Source organism: Ovis aries, chromosome 2, assembly GCF_016772045.2.
Source record: "Ovis aries strain OAR_USU_Benz2616 breed Rambouillet chromosome 2, ARS-UI_Ramb_v3.0, whole genome shotgun sequence".
Lineage (NCBI taxonomy): Eukaryota > Metazoa > Chordata > Mammalia > Artiodactyla > Bovidae > Ovis > Ovis aries.
The window spans coordinates 9,225,132-9,251,455 of record NC_056055.1 but is presented as its reverse complement, the minus strand read 5'-3'; the positions used below and the strand labels follow the sequence as shown (position 1 = coordinate 9,251,455).

General features: G+C 45.1%; 1 long non-coding RNA gene across 1 annotated transcript; it reads left to right on the top strand.

Annotated features, from left to right (window-relative positions):
• The first annotated feature begins 69 nt into the window (after positions 1 to 69).
• On the top strand, positions 70 to 26,324 carry LOC132659139 (uncharacterized). Its single transcript, XR_009599106.1, has 2 exons — positions 70 to 192; positions 19,712 to 26,324. It is a non-coding gene; the product is annotated as an uncharacterized LOC132659139 (long non-coding RNA).

Sequence of the window (26,324 nt, the reverse complement as noted above, 5' to 3'; positions counted from 1 at the left end):
ACGGGGTGAAACAGTCTAGCCCCAGGGAAGAAAGGGGTGAAAGTGGGGGTTAGGGGTGGGAGGAGCTCCAGTGTTGATGAGAGTTACCCCCACTTCCCCAGCAGGTGGCCGGGAGGGAGGAGTGCACCTCAAAAACTGTTCTCTTCCACGATCGAGGCATGCTCATCGGGATCGCTTTGGAGCAACTGGCCAGTAAGCTAATTCACAACTCGGGGGGGAGGGGAAAATAACCAACGTCTTGCCCCTAAAATGTTAATGCCTCAGGCTCAGTTTTCTACCTTAAAACCTTGCGGTCCCTTCTTGCACGCACTAACATTCAAGTTCATGTGTTTATACGGACGATTGTTGAGCACCTACTGTATGCAAGAGATCTGTCTATTCAAGCATATTCGGTATCTGTGGGGTCCAACTCCAGTGCAAGGCTAGATCAGACTGGAACCCTGCCCTATATTCAGTAGGTAGGAAAAACGTTTTCACAAATCTAAAGTGGACAGGACACACACACATGGCATATGAAATATAAAAGTGTAAAAGTTTAAAATACAAAATATTAAAGTTTTATACAAAATATTAAAAGTTCCAAATAAGGTTGGTGGATTGTATCAATGTCAAGATCAGAGATGTGATCTTGTCAGCATTAGGGGAAACTAGGGGAAGGGCACATGAGACGTCTGTGTATTATTCCTTACAACTGCGTGTGAATCTACAATTATCTCAAACACTTTTAAAAATGTGTCTGAAGAGTGTTGGGGAAAAACTATTCTGTTCCTTTCCATCCCAAGACAAATGGGAAGATTCTCCAAGGTACCCCCTCCCTCAAATATAATCTAAGGGCACTCATTCTGTCCTGACTCTTGTGCTGAGTGCTGGAGACTCCAGTTAAAAAGATGAAATCTTTTACCTCAAGGAGGTTATCGTCTAGCAGGGGAGAAAGCCCACATAAATAAATAAAGTTAAAAATCAGAATGATAAGTTGTTGCAATGGCTGAGAGAGCCCAGGTTTAGGGAAAAGAAAATGGCCAGGACTTAATCAGTCAAAGAGCTGACACCTGAATGAAGGGAACGGATTTTCTTTTCTGGACCACGGGGAACCATGGAGGGATTTTTCAGCCCTGTAGGTTTAGTGCATTTGCGAAACCAAGGCTAGGAACTGAAGCTATATTCAGTTCAGTTCAGTTCAGTCGCTCAGTCATGTCCGACTCTTTGCAGCCCCATGGATTGCAGCATGCCAGGGTTCCCTGTCCATCACTGACTCCCAGAGCTTACTCAAACTCATGTCCATCGAGTTGGTGATGTCACCCAACAATCTCATCCTCTGTTGTCCCCTTCTCCTCTCGCCTTCAATCTTTCCCAGCATCAGGGTCTTTTCCAATGAGTCAGTTCACATCAGGTGTCCAAAGTATTGGAGTTTCAGCATCAGTCCTTCCAATGAACACCCAGGACTGATCTCTTTTAGGATGGACTGGTTGGATCTCCTTGCAGTCCAAGGGACTCTCAAGAGTCTTCTCCAACACCACAGTTCAAAAGTGTCAATTCTTTGGCGTTCAGCTTTCTTTATACATTATTCCTTTCAAATTGCCAATTCTCTTCTTTATTTCCTTAGAACAGGCCTCGATTAAATTAACACCCAGAGACCGTATGTGCAAGGGTTTCTGTTGAAAGATTTCTGTGTTTCTTTGTGTCTGGCTGCGCTGGGTCTTTGCTGCTGCGCGAGTCCTCCTTCGGCTGCGGAGGGCAGGGGGTACCCTCCAGTTGCGGCGCGCAGTCTTGTCAGTGCAGCGGTTTCTCTCGCTGCAGATCACAGGCTCTCGGCGTGCGGTCTTCAGTAGTTTCCGCTCATGGGTTCTAGAGTTCTGACTTAGTAGTTGTGGCACACAGGTTTAATTGCTCTGCGGCATGTGGGATCTTCTCTAGGGATTGAGCCCATATCCCCTGCATTGGCAGGCAGATTCTTTACCACCAAGCCAGCAGGGAAGCCGAACAGGGTGTCTTAAACAGCCAGTTAAGCTACCTTGGACATCCATCTGACAGCTCTGTTAGAGCAGTTCATGATGTGCTTTCTTCTTTCTCATTGAAGACTTTGATGTAACTAGCCAAAGATATTTTTTAAAAAATCAATGTCGCTCATCCCTAAAATATATTAATGGCAAACCTCAAAATGCCACCAAGCAGGGCTTAATTGTATGCAGTTCAGGTTCTCTGCAAATGTATTTCATGCTAGGCTTTCACTTAGTTTGTGTTCTAATTATAATTACTGTGATTGGCTTGATAAATGCATCCCAGGAGCTAAGATCCCCATTCCCAACATTTTATTTCTGTGCAAAGGATATTTGCAAGAAGGTATTTTGCTTTAGGCAGCACAAACTACCGTTGCACACACGTTTGAGTAGGAAAAGCAACACCTTCTGCAAACATCAGAAACCCATCTGGGATGCTGGGCTATTGCTTCGTCATAGAGGCTGATTTGGGGGTGGGGGCAGACAAGTTCAAGGACATGGAAAAAGAATTCACTGGGTCTTCTTCCATCCATCTTGCAAAACCTCCTTCGTATCAGTTTGTACTGTGTACTCTCGGATACAAGGCAGTGTGTAACTGTGTTCAAACCTCAAGAATCCTATTTCATGTCTGAAGATGTGTTTGTCGTTCAAAAATAAGCTCTTGGAAACCCAAGATGCCTGGGCTCCTGAGGGCTGCCCAGCCTCCGGCCTTGAAGACCTGGAAGGAAATCCTGAGTACTTGAGCAGACCTGGCCTTGGTTGCATACTGCCCTCTTCAGAAGGAAAATAAAATTTTCCGGTATCCGCTGCAGGTGTCCTTTGGCTGTCTTCACCAAAGCACCTTTTTGTATAGTCCACTGTCATTCCCCAACTCTGGCAAATCACTGGCCTTCTCCTGGGGATGTTCCTGGAAACTCGGACACACTGGTGTGGTTGAAAAGGCAGAGGGAAGAAGGCTGAATTGTCTTCAACTGAGAAGTTGTTTGTGCGGAACTGAATTTTTGGTTGTTTATTTCTCATGTGTTTGTTTTAACCGAGAGACAACATATTCAATTGCACCCTAAATATTGGGCAGAAAACGTGATTTCAACTTCATGATGTCCCTTTGCTAGTTGAGTGACCCATGGCAAATGGCTTCCCTGATCAATTGCAAAATGAAGTTTCTAACCCTTCCCTGTCTCTCCTGAGGGCAGCTGTAAATACCACATCCTGTGCGGTAAGTGAAAACAGGACGTAGTGCATAGGGAGGCCTGACATTGTCAGTTTCTCCTCTTCTCAATAGCAATTTTTAAAATTCTTTTTCTATTTTACAGTCATTTGGCGCTTCCCCCCGCCTTCCCTCTTATCTACTGGAATATATCCTTAGAAGTCAGTAGAGATTAATTTCATTTGAGATGCATTTCCCAAGGGACATATAAAAAATAGAGCAAATGTTTATTGAGTGCCAGACACTGTTTTAAACGCTTGTAAACATTTTAACTCACTGAATCTCCCAATTATTCTGTAAAAAACAAAACATACCGCCATCATCCTTGTAAAACAGACAGAAAACTGAGACATAGGGACATAGCTATCCCCAAGGTTACAGAGGTAGCTAATGAAAGAGTTGGGATTTGAACCCAGGCTATTTGGCTCTAGGGTTCTTACTCAATCACTGTGCCATGCAGCCTGTCACCTGTTTGGTTCAAAGATGCTAAAAGGCCCCCAATGGGAATGGCATAAAGACCGCATCTTCTTGAAAGTAGGGCTGGGAATGTCAGAAGTTAAAAATAAGGCACGTAATAATGATTCTTGGTTGGTAAGCTGACATTTTGTGGTGGAAAGAATAAGTGGGGAGTTGATGAAAAGATATCCTTGAGAAGACTTCCCTGGTGGCGCAGCAAATAAGAATCCACCTGCCAATGCAGGGGACATGGGTTCAATCTCTGGTTCGGGAGGATTCCACGCGCCCCGGAGCAACTAAACCTCTGCCACAACTACTGAGCCTGCATTCTAGAGCCAGCGCTCTGCAACAGGAGAAGCTATGCGATGAGAATTCTGGGCACCAGGATGCAAAGTAACCCCTGCTTGCCTGCCGCATCTAGAGAAAGCCCGTGCAAAGCAACAAAGACCCAATACAGCCAAACATAAATAAATAAATAAATATTTTTAAAAAGTATCATTCAGACAGATGGAGATGGAGAGGTTTGGGGGACCCCCGGGGCTCTCAGCCTGGACACAGAAGGAGGATATTCAAAGCCATTCAGTTCAGGGTGTCCTAGGGAGCCTCTCCCAGCTCTGGGATCCGTAAGAAAAGGAGAGTAGCAACCCAAGTTATGAGTTCTGCTCCAAGACCACAGCCTGTCTCTTCCCTGCAGTGAGTGTGGAATCAGCAGAGAAAAGGGACAGACTCACCTCTGTGACTGGTAGATAATACAGACAATGTTGGTGGAAGTGCCAGGAGATAAGAGAGAGGTGAGAAACAGAGAAAGAACAAAAGCATCAGGAAAAGAAAAGAGATATAAGTCTTTATCTTAGCCTGGATATAATCTCCAGAGTCTGTCTCATGGTAACAGAGAATCATGGGATGCTTGTGCTGGAAAGGCATTAGAGCACAAAGCTGATCTCCAGGTTCAAAGCTCATCTCTGATATTTGTTACCTGTGTGACCTTGGGCAAGTCATTGGAGGGCTTTTGCACCTGGGTGCCCTTTCCTGTAAAATGGGGTCAGTGACACAGCCATCAGTGTTATAATGAATATCGATGGAACTCAGGTATGCAAAGTACTTTCCACCCTGCCTGGCATATGATAGAGACTCCCACAAGGCTTGGCATGCATCTTGGTTAAAGCTCTTACCTCACAGGAGGCTCTCAAGAATAGGACCAAAGCTCCTTTACCTCTGTGTGCAGTGCTCAGCTAAAGGACAAGCACGTGGGAGGTGCTCAGTAATTACTGTTGAATGCATCCTTAGCTCTCTCCCTCTGCCGCCGTTGGTTACAGATAGGACGACTAAAGTCAGAGAAGGTCATTGTCTTGTCCACAGTCCCAGTGGCAGCTAGAGCCGTCTGTCCCAGGCTTTCTCATTTGTAACTAAAAGGAAAATTTACTGAGTGCTTCCAGAGAGTTAAGCCCTTTACAAGCATTTCTTTCAATCCTCACGACGGATTCTGTGAAACGGATAATATTATTGTCCCCACTTAACAGATGAGGAAAACTGAGTGTCTGAGCTATGAAGTGGTTTCCCCAAGGTCTGTGCAGTTAGCCACCCACCATGCTAGCCCACTACCTACTCTCACTGTACTTCGTATTAAGGCAGATGAAATTGAGACTCACTTTTCTCACACAGCTTTGGGGAAACAGAGAACTGTGATGGCAATAATAAACGGCAGGGAGCTGATCTGTCGGCTGGAAAGAGACAGAACAGTGGAAGTGACCTCATCAGGAGTGCTGTGTGTAATCCGATTGCTATGAGGTCTGGAAGAGCTTCTTTAATCAGAGGATTATATATTGGTTAACACAGGGACACTCACTCCAAACATCAGCTTGGTTCAGATTGGAGGAGCCCCCAGCAAAAACATCCTTGCTATGTACACATCTCGTGTTAACTGGAGCATCCAGTTCATGCCTTCACTCTGTCCATTCATTCATCATTCAAGAAACTGTTCTTGGCTCGTCCTCTGTTCTCCCAGGGAACTGTTCTGGGAGATCCAGTAGGAACAAGATCACCATGGTTCCTGCCCTCCTGGAGGAGACAGTCGAGAGCTGCTGTGTTTCGTGCACTAAATGTACTATTAGGTGGCTGGAGGAGGAGCGTGATGAGCCCTGGCATGAGGGCCCCACCAGATTCCCCAGCTGGCAGCCCCTTCTCTGTAGCTTCTGTTGGCATTACAGAGAAGGCTCAGTCCTGCAGACAGACTGAGTTCAGTTATTCCTGCTTATGCAACCCTGGAGGAATCACGCCACCTCTAGGAGCCTCAGTTTCTTCATTTATTAAAAAATAAAGAAAGAGCCATAAAAACAGCTTAAAAAGAAAAAAAGGAATAGTTGGAAGGCTGGTGGAGATAATGCATGTAAAGCAGATAGCTTGGTGCCTGGGACCAGGGCAGTTTGGGGCTGCTAAAAGAGTTGCTTTGAGAAAGTAACTCCTTAGCTTGCCTTATCTGTATTGATCTCCTAAAGCTTTTTGTTTTTTGAAAGCTAGGTGCTTTGAATTTCTGGTTAACTGCCTCAGTTCCTCCCTGTTCCTCAAGGAAACTTTTTGCTTCCTGTGTTTCTAACTTCTCAGTCTTCTGGGAATTCTGAAACAGAACACTATTCTTAGGACCCTCTGTACCTTGTTGATCAAATCCTTTCTCTCCGTGCCTCAGTCTTTCCATCTGCACAATGAGGAGCTTGTAGGCAGGGATCAGCAGGCTTTTCTAGTTCTAAGAATTGTGGTTTTCTTTCTAGGGCAGAAGAAGAGAAAGGGAGGGGAAAACAAGGACAAGGGGGAGACTTGAAGAGTTTTCTGGAGGATCTGAGCAGATTTAGGTTTAGAATTCTGTCTCCATGACTGACTGATGACTCTTCCTCTGACTGATTTGAGGCTCATAATGTCACCTTGCCTCCAGGTTTCAAATAGCAGCTAATGGTCTTAGCTGCCTTTCAGCAAGTTCTGTGATTTTTGCCTTTGACTTTGACCATCTTCAAAGACACTCGACAGACATCATTATTACATTTACAGGGCCCAGTGCACCCAACTGCTTGGCACATTGTGTCAGAGAATCTGTAACTGTTACAGAAGAATGCTTCCTCTCTGCATTCTTCTTTGTTTTTTTGGAAATTTGATATTCTTATTGACCTTCTATGAAGGTAACAGTACATGGAATTCCAACATCCCAGAATTATAGTGATGTTTTAAAAATAAAGTGGATCCTTAAAGATCACACTTATTCATTCATTCAACAAACATATATCAGGTACCTACTATGTGCCAAGCACTGTGTAGGGCTGAAAGAGCTGAGCTCTAATCCTTGCTTTCATGGCTCCCATCTACTTGCGAATAATACATAAAGAACAACACTGGCCATGTGTGATAATAGAGTATTAGCTATTATCTATTGCTCGACTGAAGTGACTTAGCATGCATGCATGCACTGGAGAAGGAAATGGCAGCCCACTCCAGTATTCTTGCCTGGAGAATCTCAGGGACAGAGAAGCCTGGTGGGCTGCCGTCTATGGCGTCATACAGAGTCGGACACGACTGAAGTGACTTAGGATCAGCAACATGTAACAAATTATAACAAACTTGGGAGTTTAAACAATACACATTTATTATCTCACAGTTTCCACGGATCAGGAGTCTGGTTTAGCTGGTTCCTCTGCTCAGGATCTCGAAAGACCGCAACCAAGGTGTTGTCAGGGTTGCGTTCTCATTCGAAGTCTTGATTAGGGAAGGAGCCACTTCCAAACTCACTCAGCTGATGACAGAGTTTATTTTTTGTGACCGTGCAACTGAAAAGGCCCCACCTTTTTGCTAACTGTTGGCTGGGGATTGCGCTCTGATTCTAGATATCAGTCACAGTTCCTTTGCCATGTGGCCCACTAGGGCAGCTGACATCTGCAAAGCTAGCAGAGAAATCTCTGTCTCTAGCCCACTAAGGCTAGGATAGAGTCTAGACTAAAATCGAGGCTTTTACAGTGGCAGGTGATCTTAGGACTGCCAAACCGTTATCTTTGTCATAAAAGGTAACCTAATCAGGGGAATGATTCCCTGTCACTTTCGCCATATATTGTTGGTTAGAAGCCAGTCACTGTTTCCGAGCATAGCGATGGGGTGAGGAATGTGAAAGGGTGTAACTCACTGTGGGAGTCACCTTAGCAGGTGTCTGTCACAAAGAAAATGGGTAAAGTGTAGCAAGTGCCCAGAGGAGAAGCCCTGATTCTTCCAGGTGAAGTCAAGAAGGCTTCCTGAAAGAGGGGAGACGTGACGGGCGACACTGGGAGAATGAGTAAGGGGTCACCAGGTAGGCATCCTGGGAAGGACACTCTAAGAAGGAACAGCATGAAAAAAGACACGGAGACAGGAAAGAGCGCAGACTGTTCAGGAAACGACAAGGAAGTTCTGTATAGCTGGGTTCAGCAAGCATGTGGCCAGAGATTTGGCTGGAGACAGGGTGGGCAGAGGCGAATCATGACAAACAGGGAAGGCTAAGTGTGGCGATTTTGACAATATCCTGAAAGCAATAGAGAGCCATCAATTTGCAGGTGCAGATTCTGATTCTTCCTAGAGGAGCATCCCATATCTTCTCCAACAGCTCTCGAAGATTTATAGCAGCACTTGTATTTCATAAAGAATTCTCAGCGAAGGTGGCACTCTTTCAAGAGTATGATAGACAGTGGAGCTGGCTAAAAATATGTCTGCGCACCAAACCATAGACTGTTTACCTTGGAAGGGACTTTTAAAATTCATGCAGGCTAGTGCCTGCCTTGTCTCCCCATCTCAAAATTTTATGCAGCAGTGGGTGGCAGGCAGCAAAGTCGGACTGGGCTGGATTCAAATCCTGGTTCTGCCACTCGCCTGCTGAGAAGATCTTGAGCAAGTGACTAACCTCTCTGGTCTGTTTCCTTGTCCATTCAATGCAGATAGTAAAGAATGCAATGAGGATTCAATGTAATCATATTTGTCGGGCACTCATCTGCTGTATGAGACGTGTATTAGTTTGCTGGGGCTGCCATAACAGAATGCCACAGGCTGAGCAGCTTAAACAGCAGAACTTTCTTTTCCTACAATTTTAGAGGTTAGATGTCTGAAATCAAGATGTCAGCAGCGTTGCTTCTTCTGTGGTCTCTCTCTGTCGCTTGTAGACAGCTATTTTCTCCCTGTATCTTCACATTGTCGTCCCTCTATGTCTATCAGCGTGTCTCTATTCAGATTTCCTCTTCTTGTTGTTCAGTTGCGAAGCCATGTCAGATTCTTTGCGACTTCATGAACTGCAGCACTCCAGGCTCCCCTGTCCTTCGCTATCTCCCGGAGTTTGCTCAGATTTGTGTCCATTGAGTTGGTATGCTATCTAACCATAATTGTTTCACCCTCTGCCACCCTCTTCTCCTTTTGCCTTCAGTCTTTATCAGCATCGTCTTTTCCAGTGAGTCGGCGCTTCGCATCAGGTGGCCAAAGTATTGGAGCTTCAGCTTTAGCATCAGTCCTTCCAATGAATATTCAAGGTTGATTTCCTCTTCTTGCAAGGACACAAAGCATATTAGATTCAGGATTACCCTAAAGATCCCCTCTTAACTTATTCACTTCTACAATGACCTTGTCTCCAAATATAGTCATGTTCTGAAGTTACGTTAGTTACCTCCTGGGGTTAAGACATCAGTGTATGAATTTGGGGGTACACATTTCAGCACACAAGAGTATATTCTTAACTCATGTTAGCTACTTCTTCCTCTACCTCTGATTGGTGAAAACCCTTATCTTCCAATTTCAGGCATGATTTCTCAGCCTCTCCTAACTATTCCATGAGAATTAGTCTCATCAATAATCTTTCAGAAGGATGTGTGTTCATGCCTCCCTCTGTAAATAACAGTAATAGCCAGACAGTCCGTGATGCTATCCCACCACCACTGAGATATGCCTAACGGATCAGTTGAATAACCTTTCTTTAATTTAACTTGATGGCAGTCATTTTCTGGAACACACCATTACAAGGGAGCAGTATGATCTCCAGGGCTTTTTGATGCCTAATTAAAAGGCAGTGTAGCAGGAGATTGCAGTTACATCTCAGAATCACTTTGTCCTGATTTGGGAGTTGGAGGGAAGGAGTTTTTTACTGAATTGTAAGGAGGTTGGGCAGGGTGGCCTAGAGAGACTGTGGCTCGGGGTGGCTCTGCTGGTCTCATTGAGAAGGCTCTGTGCTATTGATTTTGCTTGTCAGAGTAAGCCAAGGTCATTCCTCCTTCCTTACAGGTGATGGGCCTGGAAGACCTTCTCACGGGCTGAGATGGTCATTGACTAAAAAATTTCAGGAGAGTTGATCAATTTTTAAAACTAACTCATTCAGCAACACCTCCTTATGGAGTATTTATTAGGTACTCCTTGGAAGGAAAATTATGACCAACCTAGATAGCATATTAAAAAGCAGAGACATTACTTTGCCAACAAAGGTCCGTCTAGTCAAGGCTATGGTTTTTCCAGTAGTCATATATGGATGTGAGAGTTGGACTGTGGAGAAAGCTGAGTGCCGAAGAATTGATGCTTTTGAACTGTGGTGTTGGAGAAGACTCTTGAGGGTCCCTTGGACTGCAAGGAGATCCAACCAGTCCATCCTAAAGGAGATCAGTCCTGGGTGTTCATTGGAAGGACTGATGTTGAAGCTGAAACTGCAATACTTTGGCCACCTGATGTAAAGAGCTGACTCATTGGAAAAGACCCTGATGCTGGGAAAGATTGAGGGCAGGAGAAGGGGATGACAGAGGATGAGATGGTTGGATGGCATCATTGACTCGATGGACATGGATTTGGGTAGACTCCAGGAGTTGGTGATGGACAGGGAGACCTGGCATGCTGCTGTTCACGGCATCGCAAAGAGTTAGACATGACTGAGCAACTGAACTGAACTGATAGTGGACATAATAAAAAAGACAACCGATAATTTCTGAAAGTCACTCAGTCATGTCTGACTCTTTGTGACCCCCATGAACTATACAGTCCATGGAATTCTCTAGGTCAGAATACTGGAGTGGGTAGCCTTTCCCTTCTCCAGGTGATCTTCCCAACCCAGGGATGGAACTCAGGTCTTCCGCATTGCAGGCAGATTCTTTACCAGCTGAGACACCAGGGAAGCCAAATAATTTATAAATACTTCTAAACTATGGGCTGTTAACCTCGGGCTGGTGCTTCAGTGCATCTGTTAAATCCTTGGAACTGTGCACATATTTTTCTGCGTGTGGGTATTAATGTTTTGTTTCTCTAAATTCTGCGGTCCGTGACCCCCAAAGATTAAGACTTCCCTGTTCCAAATAATGGGCTTCCTGGGTGGCTCAGTGGTAAAGAAATTGCCTGCCAATGCAGGAGACAAAGGAGACTCGAGTTTTATCCTTGGGTCAGAAACATCCCCTGGAGTAGGAAATAGCAACCCACTCCAGTATTCTTGCCTGGAGAATTCCATGGACAGAGGAGTCTGGCGGGACACAGTCCATGGAGTCACAAAGAGTCAGACACAGCTGAGCAACTGAGCACACACACATGCACGCATGCATTCCAAATAATGCTTCCTTCTCTTTGGAGCTTACTCCGTATCGGTACATTATGTTGCTTTCTTCATTTAAAACTCAAGTCAGCTATCCCATCTTTCTGCATTATCCCTGTTTAAGGACAAGAAAACTGAGGCCAGGAATCTAAACCTTCAAGAGACAGAGCCTGGATTTTGTCCATCCATGTAAGGAATGCTAAGTACCATGCATTATTCTAAGAAGAGGGAATGTGGTGGAAATAAAATAGAGAAAGTCTTTGTTCTCCTGAAATTTGCATAGTAGGGAGGTTTGAATCATCTATTGAGATTACAACTACTGGGCTGAAACTTGCTGTTATACTGTTTTCCTTGTAAAATTTATATGTCATGTAACAATTATCAATTGCCGCGATAATATTGCATAACAAACAGCCACAGAGTTTCAGTGGCATGCAGTAATAAACACTCATGGGGCCTCGGCTGAGTGGTTCTGCTGATCTCAGCCTGCTTGCCTGCTTTTGGCTAGGCTCGCATACACATCTCTGGCCAGCTGGCCCATCAGCTAGGGTCTGGCTGGCTGTACTGACCCCAGCCAAGATGCCTCTTCTCTCCGCAATGTGGACTGCTCATCCTCCAGTCAGCTAACTTGACCTGACTCTTATGTTGGAGACAGCAATCCAAGAGGGAGAGAACAGAAGCACATGTCTACCACATTCTGTGGCAAAGCAAGTCACAAGGCCTGTCTATGTTGCAAGGGGCGCGGATCCAGGGACGGGAACAACTGGGACTATTTTGGCAATTCATCTACACATAACAAGTTGCGGTGGGTTGAATGGTGTCCCCCCATCCACAAATTTATGTGTACCCAGAACTTCAGAATACGACCTTATTTGGAATAAGGGTCTTTGAAGGAAATGGTAACCCACTCCAGCATTCTTGCCTGGAGAATCTCATGGTCGAAGGAGCCTTATAGGTTACAATCCCTGGGGTCGCAAAGAGCTGGACATGACTAAGCGACTTCACTTTCACTTTCCAGTGTAAGAATCCAGCTGCCAAAGCAGGAGACACAAAAGACGCAAGTTTAAGCCCTGGGTCAGGAAGATTCCCTAGAGAAGGAGATGACAACCCACTCCAATACTCTTGCCTGGAAAATCCCACGGACAGAGGTACCTGGTGGGCTACAGTCCATGGGGCTGCAGAGAGTCAGACATGACTGAGTGACTAACACACAAAGTTAAAGATCCGGCTGCTGCTGCTAAGTCGCTTCAGTCGTGTCTGACTCTGTGCGACCCCATAGACGGCAGCCCACCAGGCTCTGCTGTCCCTGAGATTTTCCAGGCAAGAACACTGGAGTGGGGTGCCATTGCCTTCTCCAAAAATCCTGAGATGAGATCAACCTGAAGGTGAGCCCTAAATCTAATGACTGGTGTCCTAATAAGAGAGAAAAGAGGGAGACTTGACACACAGGGACACAAAAGGAGGCCCAATGGGGACTAAAGCAGAGGCTGAATGTAAGCTGCCAGCAGCCAAGAACACCGCGGGTCACCAGCAGCCACCAGAGCTGGGAGACAGGATGGAATGGATCCTCTCTCAGAGCATCTAGCAGGAGCCCACCCAGTCAACGGCTTGATCTGGGGCTTCTGGCCTCCAGCCTGGGAAAGAATACATCGATGTCCTCTTAAGCCACTCATCTGTCATTGTCACTGCGGTCATCTGTTACAGCAGATCTGGGAGACGGATGCCCGTGGTTAATCACAATTGTTTAAAGTAGCTGTGTTTCAAGTGTTACAGTATTTGACTCTCCCCGTTTTAGGGATGGGCCTCCGAAGTTGAAAGAGTATGATGACTTGCTCAGGGTCCTTCCCTCAGACAGGTGGCAGAGGGACTCAAATTCAAGCAGCCTGGTTGGGCAGGGCTTCTCACACACACACGCGGGAATCTCCCAGGCACCTGTTACAATGTAGACCTCAGATGGAGATCCGAGATGGGACCTGGCGTTCTAAGCTTCTCACAGGCTCCCGGGTGATTCCAGTGCTGTGGTGCCTGGACCCTCACCTGGGTCTTCACCGGGACCCTTTGCAAAGATGTAGTGGTGGACAGGTCCCAAGCACTGAAGATCCAGATCCGGGATGCCCATCTTGAGTCCTAGCTTCCCCATCACTTCACCGTGCAACCAGGGGCAAGTGACTGAATCACTTCAGTTTTCACAGTGGGAGTAAACTAAGGATGATCAATCCCACCTCCCTCAGCTTAAACGGGATGAGGGGACAATGAAGGGTGAGCTTTGGAAACTCATGGAAGGTTTCCAGGGATAACTTTTTTGTGCTTCTTGATCTCAGGTTCATGATGCAATATGGCTCTACGACTAAGCAAAACACAGGCTGTAGAGTCAGACTGACCTTGGATTAAATCCAGATTCAGCGACCTCTGAGAGCCTCATTTTCTGGGCCTATAAAATGGGATAAACATTGTACCTGTCTTCTTCATGTGGTCTCTGAGAATTCAGTCATATAATGAGTGTAATATGCTAAGCCCAGTGCCCCTCACACGGCTAGTCTTCATTAAATGCCACAAACATAAGAACAATTAATTTATTTAGCAATATTAGTATTGCTAAGTCAAAGTGAGGTGATGAACTTGCAACCCCTCTTTAAACCATCAAGACAACAAACAAAGGTTAAGATATGGTCTCAGGGTTTGTGAGGTTCATTCAAATTTGCCTGTTTGAGCCCTCCCCATGGAGAGCTGTTTGGGACAGAGCCCACCCAGGGCTCCGCGCTGAGCTGAGAGGGCAGGTCCTGGAGAGAACACTGATTCCCTGGTTCCCTGACCTCTGCTGAAGGAGGGGAGGTAGTTACACTGCAGTGAGGTGGGTGCTCAGAGAGAAGGAGCCGAGCCTGGCACAGAAGAGCCTGATCCAATGGAGGGGCTGGAAGTCAGGAAAGGCTTCTTAGAGAGAGTGCCTGAGCTGAAGCTTAAGGGAGAAGGGAGTGGAAGAGAGTTGCTTGGAGAGGGTACTCCGGAATTGAAGCCTTACTTCATGTGTCTTAAGGAATGAGTGGGGATCTTTTCCATAGCAGGTGGAAAAATGTAGAAACCCCATCCAACCAATAAATGTCAGGGAAGACGTTCCAGCTCATTTGTGAGCAGGAAATTGCAGATTAAAACAATAAGACATTATTTCACACCTATCAGATTGGCAAAAATCAAAATATCTGACATTACTGAGTATTAACAAGGGGATGGTACAAGAGGTACCACCTACAGGGCTGGTGGGAGTGTAAATTGGCACAGCTACTGTGGAAAACTACTTGGCAGTCTCTAATAGGCTTGAAGACATGCCCAAGCTGTAACCCAGCAGCTGCACAGCTTGATACATTCTCCGAAGGATCTCGAACTTTTGTATGAAAAGCGTGTCAGTTTCTGCTGCATAACAAACTACCCTTAGACAGCATTTATTTAGCTCATACCTCTGTGGGTCAGCTGGGCAGTTCTTCTGGTCTGGTTCAGCATACCTGATCTCTGCTGGGCTCCGTCATTAGCAGGATTGGCTGCTGGAAGAACTAGGGTGGCTTTGCTCACATACCTGCTGACTGTTGGCTGGGGCAAAAGGAGTAACTGGGCAACATGTCTCTTGCCCTCCAGCTCCATGCATGATCAACACGCTTGCCTGTTATAGGGGTGCCCTTAAGAAATGGGAGCTGCCATCACACTTGCCTAAAGGATAAACTGATAAACTAGTTTGGGGAAGACTCTTGAGAGTCCCTTGGTTGGACTGCAAGGAGATCCAACCAGTTCATTCTAAAAGAGATCAGTCCTGGGTGTTCATTGGAAGGACTGATGTTGAAGCCAAAACTCCAGGACTTTGGCTACCTGATGCGAAGAGCTGACTCATTTGAAAAGACCCTGATGTTGGGAAAGATTGAGGGCAGGAGGAGAAGGGGACGACAGAGGATGAGATGGTTGGATGGCATCACTGACTCAATGGACATGAGTCTGGGTGGGCTCTGGGAGTTGGTGTTGGACAGGGAGGCCTGGCGTGCTGCAGCTCATGGGGTCCCAAAAAATCGGACGTGACTGAGCAACTGAACTGAACTGAACTAATTTGGGGAAAGGCAGCCTTAGAGGTTTTATTCTTTTTCTTTCTTACTTTAGCAACAGCTTTATTAAAGTATTATTCATGTGCCATACAATATACCCATTTAAACAATTCAACAGTTTAGAATATAGTCCTAGAATTGTGAAAACATCACCACAATCAGTTTTAGAACATATCCAACCACCCTAAAAAGGAAACTCCATACCCTTTGGTCCCCAGACCTTCTGGTCCACTATCCCCCTGATCCCTAGGCAACCACCGATCTACTTTCTCTCGAGATGTGCTTATTCTAGACATTTCATATAAAAACCACCAAACAATATGGAGCGCTTTGTGACTGGCTTCTCTCACTTAGCACAAAGTTTTCAGGGCTCCTCCATGTGACAGCATATAGTAGTACTGCATTCCTTTTTAAAATTTTGTTTAAAACTTTTTATTTTATAGTGGGGTATAGTCAATTTAACCATATTGTGATAATTTCAGGAGGGAAGCAAAGTGACTCAGCCGTATATATCCTTGTATCCATTCTCCCCAAAACACCCCTCCTATCCAGGCTGCCAAATAACATTGAGCAGAGTTCCCTGTGCTCTATTATACAGTAGGTCCTTGTTGGTTATCCATTTTATATATTTACTTTATTTTTTAATTACAGGATAATTGTTTTACAAAGTTGTGTTGGTTTCTGCCCTAAGTATACATCTATCCCCCTCTCTTGAAACTCCCTCCCACCCCCACCCCATCCCACTGCCCTAGGTCATCACAGAGCAAGTTTCCATTGTATGGACAGACTATGTTTTGTTTATCCACGCATCCATTGAGGTACATTTGGATTGTTTCCACCTTTTGGCTATTATGAATGGTGCTGTTTGGAACATTCAGGTACAGGGTTTTGTGTGAATATACATTTTCATTTCTTTTATCTTTTAGGAGTAGAGCTCCTGGGTGTTATGGAAGCTCCATGTTTAACCATTTGAAGAACTACTAGGGTTTTTTTTTTTTTCCCCCCCATAGTGGCTGCAGTAAGCCTTAGAGAGATTTATAGCTCTCGGGAGTCAGTCTTTGGGTTCTTCTAAAAGAGATGGGAATACCAGACCACCTGACCTGCCTCTTGAGAAATCTGTATGCAGGTCAGGAAGCAACAGTTAGAAATGGACATGGAACAACAGACTGGTTCCAAATAGGAAAAGGAGTAAGTCAAGGCTGTATCTTGTCACCCTGCTTATTTAACTTCTATGCAGAGTAAGTACATCATGAGAAACACTGGACTGGAAGAAACACAAGCTGGAATCAAGATTGCCGGGAGAAATATCAATCACCTCAGATATGCAGATGACACCACCCTTATGGCAGAAAGTGAAGAGGAACTAAAAAGCCTCTTGATGAAAGTGAAAGAGGAGAGTGAAAAAGTTGGCTTAAAGCTCAACATTCAGAAAACGAAGATCGTGGCATCTGGTCCCATCACTTCATGGGAAATAGATGGGGAAACAGTGTCAGACTTTATTTTATTGGGCTCCAGAATCACTGGAGATGGTGACTGCAGCCATGAAATTAAAAGACGCTTACTCCTTGGAAGAAAAGTTATGACCAACCTAGATAGCCTATTCAAAAGCAGAGACATTACTTTGCCAACTAAGGTCGGTCTAGTCAAGGCTATGGTTTTTCCTGTGGTCACGTATGGATGTGAGAGTTGGACTGTGAAGAAGGCTGAGCGCCGAAGAATTGATGCTTTTGAACTGTGGTGTTGGAGAAGACTCTTGAGAGTCCCTTGGACTGCAAGGAGATCCAACCAGTCCATTCTGAAGGAGATCAGCCCTGGGATTTCTTTGGAAGGAATGATGCTCAAGCTGAAACTCCAGTACTTTGGCCACCTCATGCAAAGAGTTGACTCATTGGAAAAGACTCTGATGCTGGGAGGGATTGGGGGCAGGAGGAGAAGGGGACGACAGAGGATGAGATGGCTGGATGGCATCACTGACTCGAGGCACATGAGTCTGAGTGAACTCCGGGAGATGGTGATGGACAGGGAGGCCTGGCGTGCTGCGATTCATGGGGTCGCAAAGAGTCGGACATGACTGAGCGACTGAACTGAACTGAACTGAACTGAAGCTAACCTCTATTGGTTTAACTTTTAGTTCCTTTTTGCTATTCTTGTTTGTTTGGTTTCTCTGCTGGCTTTTTACAAACCAGGATTCAGGTGTGATGTGACTTCAGGCCCAGTTAAGCTGACAGTGTTTGGGCAGCTCTGACGTGCCTCTGATAGTGGTCTGTGAGGCCCCAGCAGGATTTACAATCAGAAGTTCCCTCACCCACGTGCTTTTACTGAGCTCCTGAGGGATCTTTCTGTTCCCAGTTCTGTTGCATTCCTGTTCCCTGTTCTACAGAGCCTTTCACACCCGACTCCTTCACCAGACCACCGAAAGGGCGTGGAGGTCATCGAACCAACCCTCACTTCTTGCTGGGGCCAGAGGCAGGGTGAGGGGAAGAGGGAAGTTATGATTTTAAAAATTAAATTGATAGCAGAATGGAAATAGACACCCAAGGGTTTGTTTTTTTTTCTTTCTTTTTCTCTTAGTATAGATGTAACACATGCTTATTATGTAAAAATGAGAGAATAGGTATAATTTAAAAACAATAAAAGTGCATTTAAGAAAAAGATCACCCATAGTTTCACCACCTACAGAAAACTAGTGTCAACATTTTAGTTTATAACCCTTTTTTTTTAGTTTATAACTCTTATTCATGATTCATTAATTTATTCAGTAAGTGGTTATTGGGTATCTACTAATTGCCATGGGCTTCCCAGGTGGCGCTAGTGATAAAGAACCCACCTGCCAATGCAGGGCGTGTAAGAGATGTGGGTTCAATCCCTGGGTTGGGAAGATCCCCTGGAGAAGGAAGGGGTAAGCCAGTCCAGTATTCTCACCTGGAGAATCCTGTGGACAGAGGAAGCTGGCAGGCTGTAGTCCATAGGGTCGCACAGAGTCGGACACGACTGAAGTGACTTAGCACACACGCCCACTAACTGCCAAGTACTTTACTAAACCCTGAAGACATTTTTCTTTGCACATGTATATGTGTAAATATATATGTCTTTCCCTACAAAAAACAGTATCATCCTATATACGTACTTCATCATTTAAATTTCTCTAGCATTCCTACAATGTTATAAATCCTTTTCTGGGGCAGTATATTATATTATTTTATATTAATGAATGCATAGAATATACTATGATTTATTTAAGTAATCACTTATTTTGTACATATAGATTATTTTATAACTTCCCCTATTATCAGTGTAGCTGTAATCATCTTTTTATTTTCTTAGTTCTCCAGATAAATTTGTAGAAATATACCTGCTGGATCAAAAATTATATGTGTATTTTAAGGCTGTTAAATTGATACACTTTATCAATTTATTCATCAAAAAACCTGTCCAAGCACAGTCTCCCATCAGCAGTGCATAAGAGTGCCTATTCCTCGCCCCTCGGGAACAGTCTACTAAACCCTGGGGACCTTACTCTCCTCCAGTGTGAAAAGTGAAAAGTGGTTTTCTTAGTCTCCTAGGGTTGTTCTTACCACAAACCATGTGACTGAAAATACCAGAAGCTTATTGTCTTCTGGTTCTGGAGGCTAATGTCCAAAATCAAGGTGTTGGCAGGACCACGCTCCTTCTGAAAACTGCAGGGGAATCCTTCCTGCTTTTCCTAGCTTCTGCTGGTTTGCTGGTAATCTCTGGTGTTCCTTGACTTTACTGCCTAACTCCAGTCTCTGCCCTCCTCATCAAGGGGCTTTCTCCCTCTGTCTCTGTCTTCACATGGCCGTCTTATTGTAAGGACACCCATCATATTGGATTAGGAACCTCCCTGCACCATTGTGACCTTAACGGCCTACAACTGCAAAGACCTTATTTCCAAATAAGATCACATTCTGAATACTAGGGGTTAAGACCTTCTGGTTTTTCATTTTACATGATTTCTTTTTTTTAATTGAAGTATAGTGAATTTACAATGCTGCATTTGTTTCAAGTGTACAGCAAACGGATTCGATTAAACAGACACGCACATACCTGTACACACATACAAATGAGCCTCTCAGACTCTTTTCTAAGATATTCAGTATAGTTCCCTGTGCCAGGCAATAAGTCCTTGTTGGTTACCTATTTTATATACAGTAGTGTGTGTATATTAATCCTAATTTATCTAATTTATTTCTCCTTCATCACATACAAAATTATGTGTTGGGTTGCTGTTTTTTAATTACTGGTAAAATTGAGCATTTTTTCATGTATACCTTAGGTCGTTTTTCTACAAAGAGGTTTGTCTTTTTCCTATCTATAAAACTTTTTATAGAACTATGAAACTATTTTATTTATACAATTAAAATATTAATACGTAAGTCACAGGTTTTTCTTTTTCACCCAGTGTGAAACACAGAAAGATCTATCCGGACTCTGGAGTATTTGTAAAGCAGCTAGGGGATGTGTCTTGCTCTGGGTGCAGCTCTCTGACCATCAGCACGGTGCAACAATCCTCTGGATATAGTTCCAGCTGGAAGACAATGAGACTTAATGGCTTCTGTATTAATCAAGATAAGTTAGATTGTGCCCCATCCAAAACACTAACCTCAGTAAACTTGTTGGGTCACAGCACAAACGTGTGTGTGTATTTCTTGCTCAGACTACATGTCCACTACTGAAGCCTGCGTGCCTGGAGCCCCTGCTCCACGAGAGAAGCCACCGCAACGAAGAGCTTGCATGTTGCAACCAAGAGCAGCCACTGCTCACTGCAGTTCAAAAAAGCCCACACAAAGCAATGAAGAACCACGCAGCCATAAATAATTTTTTTAAAGGAACTATTTCCATGTAAAGTCACATTCTGAAGTTCCAGGTAGACATGGATTTAGGGGGAATCTGTTTAACACATGTGTGTGCTGTGGGAGCAGGTCTCTGGGACATACTCCAAGTGCAAAATCCCTTTATAGGCTCCATGATTTCTTTTCGGAACGCTTCAGAGCACCCTGGCCTCATACCTCACCTACAGTGAGGCCCCGAGGTGACAAGGGACAAATGTCTTTCCTGCAGGTGGGATTGTACTAAACCTCAGATGCAAATACTGTAAGGTAATTAAGAACAAATCCCTTTGTCTTTACGGCATGCAAATCCATGGTGTCTTCCGCAATTAACTGTTCAGTTCTGTGGTTCAGTCGAGTCCATCTCTGTGTGACCCTATGAACTGCAGTACCCTAGGCCTCCCTGTCCATCACTAACTCCCGGAGCTTGCTCAAACTCATGTCTATCAAGTTGATGATGCCATCAAACCAGCTCATCCTCTGTCACCCCCTTTTCCTCCTGTCTTCAAACTTTTCCAGCATCAGGGTCTTTTCCAATGAGTCAGTTATTCACATCAGGTGGCCAAAGTATTGAAGTTTCAGCTTCAGCATCAGTCCTTCCAATGAATATTCAGGACTGATCTCCTTTAGGATGGACTGGTTGGATCTCCTTGCCGTTCAAGGGACTCTCAAGAGTCTCCTCCAAACCACAGTTCAGAAGCGTCAACACTTTGGTGCTCAGCTTTCTTTATAGTCCAACTCTCGCATTCATACATGACTACTGGGAAAATCATAGCATTGACTAGACATCCCTTTGTCGGCAAAGTAATGTCTGCAAAGCCAATTATTTTTAAAACTCCTCTTAATTTTCCATGTGTTGTGGATTCTCCTCAAAGTGGCAGTCTTGGGTAGCTTTGAGGAACAAGGCAGTTGGGGCGGGTCAGTTGAGCACTTGGGTAGCCGCTCTGTTGCCCGAACTACACCCAGAGGGAGCATGGTTATTTGCAGACAGAGGGCCCAGACCTATGTAGTCCCACCAGACTGTAAGCTCTTAAAAGGTAGAGGATATGTCTTAATCCTTTCTGTGTTCACATGACAGTTTCCAACAAGAGGCACTTACTCAGTTGACATCGATCAGATCTCCCATAAACAGACCTTGAGATGAAGATTTGTGGGCACGTGGGTAGTTCTGGAAGAACTGCCAGGAGAACCCCGTAAAAGAGTAGGGGAAGGAGATAGGAAAGAGGAGGAAGGCCAGCAAGCAGGCTGCAGGGCTGGGGGAGCCTAGTGAGGCCCCCAGGGTGCCAAACACACGGAGGTTTGTGCATGAACCTGGGAATAAATGTCCTCGTAAATTTTGCACCCCATTGCCTCACTTGCTTCACCCTAGTCCCAGCCCTCTGGGCCCAAATACAACTTCAGACAAAATCCCTCAGAGGGCAGCTTCAGCCTGATCCTTTGGGGGACCCTAGAGTGTAAATTGTACCTGTTTTCTTGATTAGAGGTTTCCCTTGTGGCTCAGCTGGTAAAGAATCCACCTGCACTGTGGGAGATCTGGATTCGATCTCTGGGTTGGAAAGATCCCCTGGAGAAGGGGAAGGCTACCCACTCCAGTATTCTGACCTGGAGAATTCCATGGACTGTATAGTGGACACGACTATCCATATAGTCGCGATTGAGCCGCTTTCACTTTTCCTGGTTAGAGGCCAGCAGTCTGGGACTTTCTGAATCCTGCACTCCACAATCATTGGTAAAATCACTCTGGGGCTTTCCAGGATGTAAATTCCCCAAAAGAGCCACAGATGTTTGCTGTTGGAAGAGAATGCACAACTAAGGAGAGGGAATGGGCACAGAAACAGCAAGAAGGGATCTGGGCAGGTAATTAACCATGTGGCTTGCCTATGTTTGTTGAATGAATGAATGAATGAAAGAAGGAGATCATTTATGAGTGAATTAACAGTTGAGGAAATGAATGAATGCACTATAAGTTGAGAATGCTCATAAAAATCCTGTCCTTCAACCACCTCTGAGCTCCTACGTGACTCAGTGTGTGGACTGCATGGAGCTAGTGTCTATTTAAAGCTAAGTGGCAAGCATGAGGGTGGGGGGGGGGAGTGGACATTTTTACAGCAAAGATCAGGGCATTTCCCATCACTGGTGGAAGCACAGAGGGCCCAGTGACATGATCCAAATGCTGCGGACATAACAGCCCCAAAGAGAGCGGGTTAGGGTATCCTTCCTTTCCCTGGGAGATTCCCCTGAGGGAGGGGAAGGGAACAAGGAATGCTGTCACTGGCTGCTTAGTGTCCTGGATGCTGGCCTCTTGTTCTCCCAATTTCTCCATCCTGCTCATTACTAGGCCCCGCCAAAGCAGCCCAGCATCACTGTTTAAATCCCATCACATCTCCCTGGTGACTCTCATTCCTAAATATTTATTCATCTGATAGCTCAGAATAATTGCCTGAGTCCCCAGCCTGTGAGGCTGGCAGTGCTAAGCGGCAGATAATTCCCATCTTTACTTGGCTATCTTGCTGCCAGGGGGTCAGTGGTGGCACCAACAGCTCTGGGGCAACATGAGACACTCGAGACATCTGCCCAGCACAGCCCCTTCACTCTAGAACCCCTTTTCCTATCCACACTCTCACTTTTTGTCAGGGACATCCTCATTGTTCTATTGACCCAGACTTAAGACAGGGTCATCTATTAATTCACTCAAACACATATTCAGTACCTAGTTCGGACCAAGCCCTGATCCTGCCTTTTAGCTATATGATAGGTGATCTATACATGAGTGCCTGTACAGTGCCAAGCATAGAAAAAGCTTTAACTAAATGCTTGTTAGATAGAAAAGTGGACAGATGATGGATAGCTGGATGGAAGGGTAGATGGATGGATGGATGCGTGGAAGGGTTAAATGGTAGGATCTGTTTGCTATGTCTCTTCAATATACTGTACACATTCCTCGAGATTAGATGGGGCTGAACTTGACCACTCCTACTCTCCAACATGGCCCTGTGTCCCAGGCCAAACTAATCAGACTGTTCCAAACTTCCGGCTACATAAATTGGTTTTAGGCAAGCACATGTAACAGGAACCACATCGGAGTTTTCCTTGGGATTTTTCAGCTGGGGTGAGCAACAGACAGTCTCTTCCCTGGATTACTAAGCTGCTAAGATGTTTACTTATGGCTCCTGGAGCCTCTTTTACTTGCTCTAAGGAGAGGACCTGGCTAGAGGGGAAGATGAGAGGTGGGAGAAGGTGAAAAGGAAAGGAGAGAAAGAGGAGGAAGAAGACAGACACTTGGGGACATAAGTGTGGGAAGCCAGTTGAACTCTTGGACTTTCCAGGTACGTGAGCCAATGAATTCCTTTTCTCTGGCTGAAGACAGCTTGAGTTGTGTTTCTTTTACTTGTAACCAAGAGAATCTTGCCAGTGTAGAGCCAGGAAGTGAATAAGTGAATAAACGCTTGGTTGAATGACTGAATGAACTCCATAAAATATCCAACTAGACAATGTTATTTTCATCCCTTGAGAGCTAGACCTGAAAATGTAGAGATTTAATTAGATGTTCCTGGTTTCCATGGGGCCTATTTGATTGTTTCTATTATGCCTGGTGTTGGTGCTAACTCTTGAAATGTAAATGAAAAGTGAAAAGGGAAAACAGCCCACTAAAATTAGTCAAGTTCTGCGGTGGACTTTCAGCTCTGGCCTCAGATCCCAAACTCTAGAAATTGTTATAAAAGGAGGAAAGTAAAAGGGTTAGTTGCTCAGTCATGTCCGACTCTATGCGACTCTATGGACTATAGCCTGCCAGGCTCCTCTGTCCACGGAATTCTCCAGGCAAGAGTACTGGAGGGGGTAGCCATTCCCTTCTCCAGGAGATCTTCCCAACCCAGAGACTGAACCCAGGTCTCCTGCATTGCAGGCAGATTCTTTCCCATCTGAGCCACCAGGGAAGCCCATAAAAAGAGAACTGAAACTAAAACCAAAAAATTTAAAAATTCTTCCCAAATCTTCTTCCCCATCCTCCCACCTCTGTTCAAACCAAAGAAGTGGGAACGGATCCAGAACTTTATCTCCATCCAGAACTTTTCAAGGGCTCCTCAATGACTGACAACAAGCACAGCCTGAGGGTTCATGGAAGGGTTTCCAGGGTGAGAGCATGACTGAGCTGCATCTTGGGGGCTGGGAAGGATCCAGGTCCAGAAAGGTGGGAAGAGCTTCATAGAAATGGAAACAGCACAAGTCAAGTCACCGAATGGTAAGCAACAGGTAGTGAGTGGCCAGAGATGGCACTGGAGAAGTGGCAGAGGCCAACTCACAAAATCCCTCATAAATTCAGAATTTGCATGTTTCCTTAACCAATCATATGGAGAAGGACATGGCAACCCACTCCAGTATTCTTGCCTGGAGAATCCCATGGACGGAAGAGCCTGGTAGGCTACAGTCCGCGGGGTTACAAAGAGTCGGACACGACTGAGCGACTTCATCTTTCACCTTTCACCTTAACCAATCGTAATTTTTAGAATTTGGTATTTCTCTAATTCTCTTACACGGAATATCTATAATAGGAGCTCCTGGGAGCGTCTGGGGTGCTTTTATATAATACTGGTCCCAAGGCCCCACTGCAGATCTACTTAGGAGAGAGTCCATTGGGTGAAGTCCCCACTGTGAATTTGTGTCAAGAACCGCACTGGTTTGGACACTTACTGAAGTTTACAAACTGCTTCTGTAGTTGATGGGAGAGTCTATCAGTTAAGACTGAATCTAACTTCAGTAACAGAAACCAAGATTCAATTACTTAACCTAATAGAGATTTATCTTCCTTGTGTAGGAATGGAAGTCTGGAGTTTGACAGTCCTAGGTTACCACTCCTGCTCCAGGAAGTCATCAAGAAAAACAGGCTTTTTGTAGCTTCCTGCTTCACTAAATTGATTTATAACATTCATCCCCCTGGTATCAAGATGATTCCTCCTTCTCCAGTCATCAATCTGTGTGTCAGACAAAAACAGGGAAGAGAAAAAGGTGATGTGTACCTCTTGAAGCCATCCCTTTTTAATCAAGAAAATCACGGCTTCCCTAGAAACACCACTCCATAGACTTCTGCTTACATCTCTTGGACCAGAACATGCCAGAACCTGGTTGTAGCCGGATGTCAATCATCCTCTCTGCAGAGTAGAGATTGAGTTGACAGTGGACAAGGCAGAAGCAGGGGGCTCAGGATGGAGGTGGAGCAGGGGGCAGGGGGGGATGTGGAGCGGCTCTGCTGCAGCCCATCAGGTGAAAGCTGACAGTGATCTGCAAGGGGTCATGGCTGTGTTGAATTCAGGAAACAGCAGATAAGACTTGACTGTACAAGATCGGAAGGAGGGGATGGGCAGAATGGCAGATGATGCCAGGTAAAGGAAAGGAGGAAAAGGAAATATCAAGGATGTCAACAAGGCTTTTGGCATCAATCCCTGAGAGGATGATGCCACTTATAAACAAGTTTGCAACCATAGAGAGGGGAATAATTTGTCTGAGACAAACTGCATCGTCCAGAAATGCAAAATCTTAGCATCTTGGGTGGGAATTCAAACTCCTGGGGTTTATATGATTGTCAAGGAACACAGACTAAAGAAAAGCAGTGGAGGAAGACTTCCCTGGTGGCTCAGTGGATGAGAATCTGCCTGCCAATGCAGGGGACACAGGTTCGACCCCTGGCCTGGGAAGAGTCCACATGCCGCAGGGCAACTAGGCCCGAGTGCCTAGAGCCTGCGCTCCACAACCAAGAGAAGCCACCACGATGAGAAGTCTAAAAACTGGAGCAAAGAGTAGCCCCCACTCGCTGCAATGAAAGCCCACGTGTAGCGATGAAGACCCAGTGCAGCAACAAAGACCTGGTGCAGCCAAAAATAAAGGAAATAAAATTATTCTTAAAATATTTTAAAATAATTTGAGTTTTTTTTGAACCCTTGGGCCAATGATGAGCAGAAATATTTGAGGTTTTTTGAAACCTTGGGCCAACAGGGAGCAGAAATATTTGAGTTTTTTGAAAGCTTGCGCCAACAGGGAGCAGAAGTAGAATGCTACAGCTTCTACTTTCTCCCAGGTCCAGGGAACCACCAAATAGCTGCTACTGCTTATGGGGAACCATCTAAGATCCTTTCCTCTGGACTGGAAAGGAAAAAAAAAAAACAATGAATAGTAATAGCTGACTTGGAGTGA